The sequence below is a fragment of the Colobus angolensis genome, unplaced genomic scaffold (genome assembly GCF_000951035.1).
Source record: "Colobus angolensis palliatus isolate OR3802 unplaced genomic scaffold, Cang.pa_1.0 Scaffold28, whole genome shotgun sequence".
In the NCBI taxonomy this organism is placed as follows: domain Eukaryota; kingdom Metazoa; phylum Chordata; class Mammalia; order Primates; family Cercopithecidae; genus Colobus; species Colobus angolensis.
In genome coordinates this window covers 1,546,742-1,556,980 of record NW_012116043.1, presented here as the reverse complement: position 1 = coordinate 1,556,980, position 10,239 = coordinate 1,546,742, and positions in this window count along the sequence as shown.

The window sequence follows — 10,239 nt, the reverse complement described above, 5'->3', positions numbered from 1 at the left end:
CAATATCATACTGAATGGGCAAAAACTGGAAGCATTCCCTTTGAAAACTGGCATAAGACAGGGACGCCCTCTCTCACCACTCCTATTCAACATAGTGTTGGAAGTTCTGGCCACGACAATCAGGCAAAAGAAAGAAATAAAGGCTATTCAGTTAGGAAAAGAGGAAGTCAAATTGTCCCTGTTTGCAGAAGACATGATTGTATATTTGGAAAACCCCATCGTCTCAGCCCAAAATCTGCTTAAGCTGATAAGCAACTTCAGCAAAGTCTCAGGATACAAAATCAATGTGAAAAAATCACAAGCGTTCTTTCACACCAATAACAGACAAACAGGGAGGCAAATTATGAGTGAACACCCATTCACAATTGCTTCAAAGAGAATATAACACTTACGAATCCAACTTACAAGGGATGTGAAGGACCTCTTCAAGGAGAACTACAAACCACTACTCAACAAAATAAAAGAGGACACAAACAAATAGAAGAACACTCCATGCTCATGCATGGGAAGAATGAATATCGTGAAAATGGCCATACTGTCCAAGGTAATTTATAGATTCAATGCCATCCCCATCAAGCTACCAATGACTTTCTTCACAGAATTGGAAAAAACTACTTTAAAGTTCATATGTAACCAAAAAAGAGCCCTTGTGGCCAAGTCAATCCGTAGTGAAAAGAACAAAGCTGTTGCATCACACTACCTGACTTCAAACTATACTACAAGGCTACAGTAACCAAAACAGCATGGTACTGGTACCAAAACAGAAATACAGACCAATGGAACAGAACAGAGCCCTCAGAAATACCACCACACATCTACAACCATCTGATCTTTGACAAACCTGACAAAAACAAGAAATGGGGAAAGGATTCCCTATTTAATAAATGATGCTGGGAAAACTGGCTAGCCACATGTAGAAAGCTGAAACTGGATTTGTTCCTTACACCCTATACAAAAATTAATAAAAGATGGAATAACGACTTACATGTTAGACCTAAAACCATAAAACCCTAGAAGAAAACCTAGGCAATACCATTCAGGACATAGGCATGGGCAAGGACTTCATGACTAAAATACCAAAAGCAATGGCAACAAAAGCCAAAATAGACATATGGGATCTAATTAAACTAAAGGGCTTCTGCAGAGCAGAAGAAACTACCATCAGAGTGAACAAGCAACCTACAGAACGGGAGAAATTTTTTGCCATCTACTCATATGACATAAGGCTAATATCCAGAATCTGCAAATAACACAAACAAATTTACAAGGAAAAAACAACCCCATCAAAAAACGGGCAGAGGATGTGAACAGACACTTCTCAAAAGAAGACATTTATGCAGCCAACAGACACATGGAAAAATACTCATCATCCCTGGCCATCAGAAAAATGCAAATGAAAACCATAATGAGATACCATCTTACACCACTTAGAATGGTGATCATTAAAAAGTCAGGAAACAACAGGTGCTGGAAAGGATGTGGAGAAATAGGAACACTTTTACACTGTTGGTGGGACTGTAAACTAGTTCAACCATTGTGGAAGACAGTGTGGTGATTCCTCAAGGATCTGGAACTAGAAATATCATTTGACCCAGTGATCCCGTTACTGGGTATTTACCCAAAGGATTATAAATCATGCTTCTATAAAGACACGTGCACACGTATGTTTGTTGTGGCACTATTCACAATAGCAAACACTTGGAACCAACCCAAATGTCCATCAATGATAGACTGGATTAAGAAAATGTGGCACATATACACCATGGAATACTATGCAGCCATTACAAAGGATGAGTTCATGTCCTTTTAGTGACATGGATGAAGCTGGAAACCATGATTCTCAGCAAAGTATCGCAAGGACAAAAAAACTAAACACCACATGTTCTCACTCATGGGTCGGAATTGAACAATGAGAACCCTTGGACACAGAAAGGGGAACATCACACACCAGGGCCTGTTGTGGGGTGAGGGGAGTGGGGAGGGATAGCATTAGGAGATATACCTAATATAAATGACGAGTTAATGGGTGCAGCACAGCAACATGGCACATGTATACATATGTAACAAACCTGCATGTTGTGCACATGTACCCTAGAACTTAGAGTATAATTTAAAAAAAGAAAAAAAAGAACATTATGCGAAACAGGCCAACAGCTGTATCTTAAAGTTCTATATATTTAAAACACTTAAACAAATAAAAAGCAATACAGACCAACTTCAATGCCTTTCCAGTGGAATCAAAGTCACATAATCAAGATTTTATTTGTTTGTTTTAAACATGTTTAATTAGTTACTAATATTGAAAAGGTAGGAGATTCAAAATTTGTTGTTTTTCTTAAGCAATTTGAAAATTCAAATACTGTGTCAGTGTTCCCACCTGGCAACGGCCATGTCCATCTGATCAGTAGCTGTGGATTTGGCTGGACGGGGTTCAGTCCCATTTACCACAGCTGATGGCATTCCCCATTGTTTACCTTGAAGCTGCTTCAGTGATTCTTGCTACCAGTCTGGATGCTGGAGGGATTTTATTTTTGCCTCCTTCTTATCTATCCTAACACATACTCCCAGGTAGTGGTTCTGATAAAAATCACGAATAAATGACATTTTTGTAAATTGAATGATGTGATACATGTATCAGACAAAACTAGGGGATTTGTTTTATCATGAAAATCCAGGTTTTCCCATATCAGAACTTTTTTGAATTGAGAAATTCTTAAGTTTTGTTATGGGAGGGTAACTTCTCAGTCTGTGCAGAACAAGACATTTTTAGAGTCAGGGATTCTACTCAGTATTTCTCACAATAAAAGATGTTGAACATGAGATCTTATAATAAGGTTTTCAATTCCTTTCCATAAAAAGAGCCTGAAGATGTCTAAAGTTGGTTCTGACCATGGGGATGAGATACTGTAATTAAACTCTCTTCAGTCAGAAATATGGGGGGAAGGGATTTCCTTGGGAGTGAACTTGGAGGTGAACAAGAGTTAGAAATGTCCTCAAATGATGAATTGTTGAGAATATTACTGTGGGTCGTAGGAAGGATAAAGTCCATGAAATGGAGAATGCAAAACTGGAAAGGAGAGAAAGGTGATGGGTAGCGCTTCTGTGATACATTTTATTTCAGTGTTTTCATTAACACAGAACTTTTCTAACTCATAGGTGAGTATGTCCGCTACTGACAAGATCAAGAATAGAGTTCTGGCATCCGGTCCAGGCTGTCATTGCCGCTGACTACTCCCAGTGCGAGGTTCTGGGGAGGGGTGAGCGGTCTCTCTAATGGGATGTCCACAGTCTCTGTGCCATACCTGAGGCAATGGCATTTGGGCTTGGCATTGTGTCAGCATCCCACATTTTCACTGTAACAAGAAAATGGTCGACTATTCCATTTTCAGCTCTTATTGAAACTCCTGTTATCATTTTCTCTTTACAATCCTGGACACAGTAATGAGGTTTTAAATCCTTCCAGCATGCTCTTAAAGGCAGTCACCAGCTCTGTTAGTGTGACCTTTTCAACACTGCATGATTTACGTGGCAGGTCGTTTGTCTCTCCTTTCAAATAACAGCAAAGAGAGGGAGGAGGGAGTCAGAGGGGCATGTTACAGAGGATATGAAAGGCTCACGGATGCCTTGTAGCTCCCACCAACAGACTTGGTGTTGGAATGACTGGACTAGCTTTGATCGGGCTGTCAGTTGTTTCCTGAAAACCCATATAAATGTGAAAATGGAGAAACATACACACCCTTGCTTCTTTATTACCTTATTAACCTCAGCATTTTCTCATTATTTATTCCCTTTCTCCAAGAGGGGGTATTGACTTCTTCCTCAGATAGCTTCTGAAAATATTCTTAAGAGACACTGAATCTCCAAGTAAGTTTTTTTGTTTTTTTTTTTTGAGACAGGGTCTTGCTCTGTCGCCCAGTCTGGAGTGGAGTGCAATGGTGTGATCTCTGCAAACTGCAACTTTTGCCTCCTGGGCTCAAGTAATCTCCCCACCCTGGCCTCCCAAGTAGCTGGGACTACAGGCATGTACCAGCACATCTGGCTAATACATTTTTCTTTCTTTCTTTCTTTTTTTTTTTTAGAGACAGGTTCTCACAATGTTGCCCAGGTTGATCTCGAACTCCTGGGCTCAAGGGATCCTCCCACCTTCTAAGTGTGCTACAATTACATAAGTGAGCCACTGTGCCCAGCCTACCAAGCAGTTTTTAAACCACTTTATTAATGTATGATTGACCTACAAAAAGCTGTACAGATTTAGTGTATACAACAGGATGAGTTTGGAGATAAACTCATCACCATTGATGAAACCACCAGCACAATCAAGACCATAAATCTACCCATTTCGTCCAAAGGTGTCTTCCTGTTCTCTTTTTTTTTTTTTTTTTTTTTTTTTTTTTTGAGACAGAGTCTCACTCTGTTGCCCAGGCTGGAGTGTGCAGTGGCCGGATCTCAGCTCACTGCAAGCTCCGCCTCCCAGGTTTACGCCATTCTCCTGCCTCAGCCTCCCGAGTAGCTGGGACTACAGACGCCTGCCACCTCGCCCGGCTAGATTTTTGTATTTTTTAGTAGAGATGGGGTTTCACCGTGTTAGCCAGGATGGTCTCGATCTCCTGACCTCGTGATCCGCCCGTCTCGGCCTCCCAAAGTGCTGGGATTACAGGCTTGAGCCACCGCGCCCGGCCTTCCTGTTCTCTTTATTGCATTTATTTTTGTTATAGCACACTTAAAAATTCTAGAGCCTATTGATTCAATGATTAATATTCTCAGGGGCTGTGCAGTACTCAATATAATGAATTCACAACTTGCTTCTGATAGAGCTCTTTTGGTATTGGAGGAATTCTTTAATTTTTTTTTTTATCTTTTTTTTTTGACAAGGTCTTGCTCTGTCACCAAGGCTGGAGTTGGTGGAAGCTTCAGCCAATTTAGATGATCCATAGATTTTGGTACCTGAACCACTCCTGTAATTATATTAATTTACTATCTTGTCATATTCTCGAATTCTTCCACATATCTCTATCATAAGCACCTGAAGGAGAAGAGCCTGATGTTTGCGGTTCTTCAGTGCCTGGGCAACTGTTCCGGTCAAGGTGAGACAGCATTGCATAGAGATCACAAAACTGAATGCCTGCAGGACCTAGGCAGATTGCATGTGTGGGTGGGAAGGATTGTTTTGTTTTTGTATAGTAAAGTTATAGACATACTGCTTACTTTTATAAAACGCTATGTTGACCCATCGTTTTTTCTTCTAAACATATTCCTGTATGGTTCCCTTTCATGTCCCCACGTGCGGGAGGTGCAGACGGGAAGCAAGCATGAAGATAAACCACAGCTGACAGTCAGTCGGCTCAGTGGTGGAGCCTCACTTGGGCCAATGGCTCTGATGTGTAAGACATCGTTGCTCAGTTCCAGCCAGCTGCTGCCATGCGGGGTTGCTGATTTACTGTTTTCACTTACTCTATTTTTTTCAAAAGAGACTAACATTCTCAATTTTTAAGTGAAAGCTGCCAATTAACAAAATTATTGACTCCTACTCTTTCGAATTTCCCAGAGTAAACAAAAAAAAATTCCAGGCAAGAAAAATCCATGGGCTCACCTATTAGCAACTTCCGGTGCGGATAAATGACTCAACCTAATGTTAAATATCTCTACACGTCTGTGATTATGGAAGGTCATGGATGCATAGAATTGCATTTTGAACAGATTTCAGTCACTTTTTTTTTTTAGCTCAAAATGTATCAAGGGTTAATTCATTAACCATGTATTTCGTATATTTGTCTAATGTATAGAAGGCATATTGATGACTCTATATTCAAATGTGTGTTTTAAGACATATATATACCTATATTTTATTATATATTCTGTTTTAACGTAGAATTGGAGTTATATTTGGTTCTGAAGAATATATATTAATTGGATAGTTTAATTAGGTTTGGTGAGGATCTAAAATGAAAGGTGTATGATCTATTATTCAAGATAGATTCTATACTCTTTTCTGATTTACTTTTTCTCATTAGCATTTGTCATCGCCACATTTATTTAGCTGATTTATCATCTGTCTTCCCCACTAGAACGTAAGCACGCGAGGCAGGTTCTCTATGCATCATTCACTCATGTCGCCAGTGCTCAGAACAGAATCTGTCACAATCTAGGAACTCATTAAATGATGGTTGAATAATCGAGTGAAAGAGGCATTTTGTTTTTGGAGACCATTTTTTAGAGAGCCAAGGAAGGATAATTACTGCTCTCCTGCACTGATCGCGTATCACCTTGGTCCATTTAATTCATGTGTCTGTGGTAACAAGGACAATTCCTTGGGTACTGATCCCAGCGTGGGGATAAGGCAGGCAGGGCTGAATGCCAAGGGCCACACAGTCCAATCTCTTGTCTTGAGGTGGGCTGGACTCAGGCATCTGCACTGCGCTTAGGATACAAAGCACTCACTTTTGGGATGCCCCCAGCCTCAAATGGGTCAAGATGAGGTTTCCTGGTGACAAGGAGAATAAGGTCTTCCAGGTCAGGATATGTTATGACCACAAGTGAACTCATTGATGCCAGTTCATTTCACTTTATATTTGACAGACATTACTGAGCATCTACATCATTCCAGGATCTGTGGAAGTGTGTAATAGAAATAAAACATTTCCATTCACATCTTATGATAAATTTACGGATCAGTTTCCTAGAGCCTTGTCTTTGGGGAGCTAGCAGGGACAATAACTACTCTCAAAAACATGTTAAGGGAGTAGAAAGTTAAACAAATAAAGGTAATATAATGGGAAAAAAAGCTATAATAGAGAGTATCACAGGCACACAAATGAGGAAGTGATCCTGCTATTTGAAAGTTGGACAAAATTTCACAGGAGAAAACATTGAATTGCTTCTTTTTTAAAACGTGGTCCATATTTGTAATAACATAACCTAGAATCCCATCACGCAGAAATAACCACTTTTTACATCAAGAAGCAACATTTCTACACCTCCTTTGCATATATATAGTGTGTAGAACATGTTATTTCCTTCTCTGTTTACTTAACGGTATGCATAAACATATTTCTGTGGCTTAATTTTTTATGATATCCCATTACTTGTAATTTATGCAATTGCTCTCATTATTTCTCATGACCTACATATTTAGGTTAATTTTAATTTTCTTTTTTCCCACTGAAAGCAATACCATGATAAACATCCCTCTGGCTAAATGCTGTATAAATCCATTTGTTTTGCTAGGCTACATTCTTTGTTTCTGTGGATGTTTTTGTTATTCTTTTTGAAAGTGCAAAAATTTTAAGGATAAAACTGGATAAATTATCTTGACATTAACAGGCTTTCACACACGCCTCTGAAACCAAGACTTAGAACATTACCAGCGTGTCAGAGGTTACCCTGTGCCCCTCTCCATTGTACTGACTCCCCTATTTTCCGAAGGAAATCTTAAGCTCAATTTTTGGATGTAATGTTTTGTTTAAAAGGTAAGTTCATTTATTAGACTTTTGAAACATACTGCCAAATTTTCCTCCATAAAAACTTTACCCGTCCCATTTCTGTTCACTTTCTTAAACCTCTATTGTAAATATATGTATATAGTGAATACATATATGTATTATGAATACATATTGTAAATATATCTGTATTGTGAATATATAGTAAATATGTGTATACATTTTGTAAATATGTATCTATTATAAATATGTATATACAGCATCATTTTGATAAATTGCATCTCAATAATGTCTACTGTGTATTCCTTTGAATACTAATGAAATTAAATGGTTTTCTATATGATTTTTTTTTATTATACCTTAAGTTCTAGGGTACATGTGCACAACATGCAGGTTTGTTACATACGTATATATGTACCATGTCGGTTTGCTGCACCCATTAACTCGTCATTTACATGAGGTATTTCTCCTAATGCTATTCCTCCCCCATTCCTCCAGCCCACGACAGGCCCCGGTGTGTGATGTTCCCTGCCCTATGTCCAAGTGTTCTCATTGTTCAATTCCCACCTTTGTGTGAGAACATGCAGTATTTGGTTTTCTGTCCTTGCGATAGTTTGCTCAGAATGATGGTTTCCAGCTTCATCCATGTCCCTACAAATGACATGAACTCATCCATTTTTATGGCTGCATAATATTCCATGGTGTAGATGTGCCACATTTTCTTAATCCAGTCTATCATTGATGGACATTTGGATTGGTTCCAAGTCTTTACTATTGTGAATAGTCCTGCATTAAACATACGTGTGCATGTGTCTTTATAGCAGCATGATTTATAATCCTCTGGATATATACCCAGTAATGGGATTGCTGGTTCAAATGGTATTTCTAGTTCTAGATCCTTGAAGAATTGCCACACTGTCTTCCACAATGGTTGAACTAGTTTACACTCCCACCAACAGTGTAAAAGCATTCCTATTTCTCCACATCCTCTCTAGCACCTGTTGTTTCCTGACTTTTTAATGATCACCATTCTAACTGGTGTGAGATGGTATCTGATTGTGGTTTTGATTTGCATTTCTCTGATAGCCAGTGATGATAAGCATTATTTCATGTGTCTATTGGCTGCATAAATGTCTTCTTTTGAAAAGTGTCTGTTCACATTCTTTGCCCACTTTATGATGGGGTTGTTTTTTTCTTGTAAATTTGTTTAAGTTCTTTGTATATTCTGGATATTAGCCCTTTCTCAGGTGGGTAGATTGCAAAAATTTTCTCCCATTCTGTAGGTTGCTTGTTCACTCTAATGGTAGTTTCTTCTGCTATGCAGAAGCCCTTTAGTTTAATTAGATCCCATTTGTCTATTTTGGCTTTTGTTGCCATTGCTTTTGATGTTTTAGCCATGAAGTCCTTGCCCATGCCTATGTCCTGAATGGTATTGCCTAGGTTTTCTTCTAGGGTTTTATGGTTTTAGGTCTAACATGTAAGTCGTTATTCCATCTTTTATTAATTTTTGTATAGGGTGTAAGGAACAAATCCAGTTTCAGCTTTCTACATGTGGCTAGCCAGTTTTCCCAGCATCATTTATTAAATAGGGAATCCTTTCCCCATTTCTTGTTTTTGTCAGGTTTGTCAAAGATCAGATGGTTGTAGATGTGTGGTGGTATTTCTGAGGGCTCTGTTCTGTTCCATTGGTCTGTATTTCTGTTTTGGTACCAGTACCATGCTGTTTTGGTTACTGTAGCCTTGTAGTATAGTTTGAAGTCAGGTAGTGTGATGCAACAGCTTTGTTCTTTTTGCTAAGGATTGACTTGGCCATAAGGGCTCTTTTTTGGTTACATATGAACTTTAAAGTAGTTTTTTTCAATTCTGTGAAGAAAGTCATTGGTAGCTTGATGGGGATGGCATTGAATCTATAAATTACCTTGGACAGTATGGCCATTTTCACGATATTCATTCTTCCTATGCCAGAGCATGGAATGTTCTTCCATTTGTTTGTGTCCTCTTTTATTTTGTTGAGTAGTGGTTTGTAGTTCTCCTTGAAGAGGTCCTTCATATCCCTTGTAAGTTGGATTCCTAGGAATTTTGTTCTCTTTGAAGCAATTGTGGATGGGAGTTCACTCATGATTTGGCTGTCTGTTTGTCTGTTATTGGTGTAAAAGAAAGCCTGTGATTTTTTCACATTGATTTTGTATCTTGAGACTTTGCTGAAGTTGCTTATCAGCTTAAGGAGATTTTGGGTTGAGACGATGGGGTTTTCTAAATATACAGTCATGTCATTTGCAAACAGGGACAATTTGACTTCCTTTTTTCCTAATTGAATAGCCTTTATTTCTTTCTTTTGCCTGATTGTCGTGGCCAGAACTTCCAACACTATGTTGAATAGGAGTGGTGAGAGAGGGCATCCCTGTTTTGTTCCAGTTTTCAAGGGGAATGCTTCCAGTATTTGCCCATTCAGTACGATACTGACTGTGGGTTTGTCATAAATAGCTCTTATTGTTTTGAGATACGTTCCATCAATACCTAGTTTATTGAGAGTTTTTAGCATGAAGGGCTCTTGCATTTTGTCAAAGGCCTTTTCTACATCTTTTGAGATAATCACGTGGCTTTTGTCATTGGTTCTATTTATGTGATGGATGACATTTATTAATTTACAAATGTTGAACCAGCCTTGCATCCCAGGGATGAAACCAACTTCATCTTGGTGGATAAGCTTTTGAATGTGCTGCTGGATTCCGTTTGCCAGTATTTTATTGAGGATTTTTGCATCGATGTTCATCAGGGATATTGGTCTAAAATTCTCTTTTTT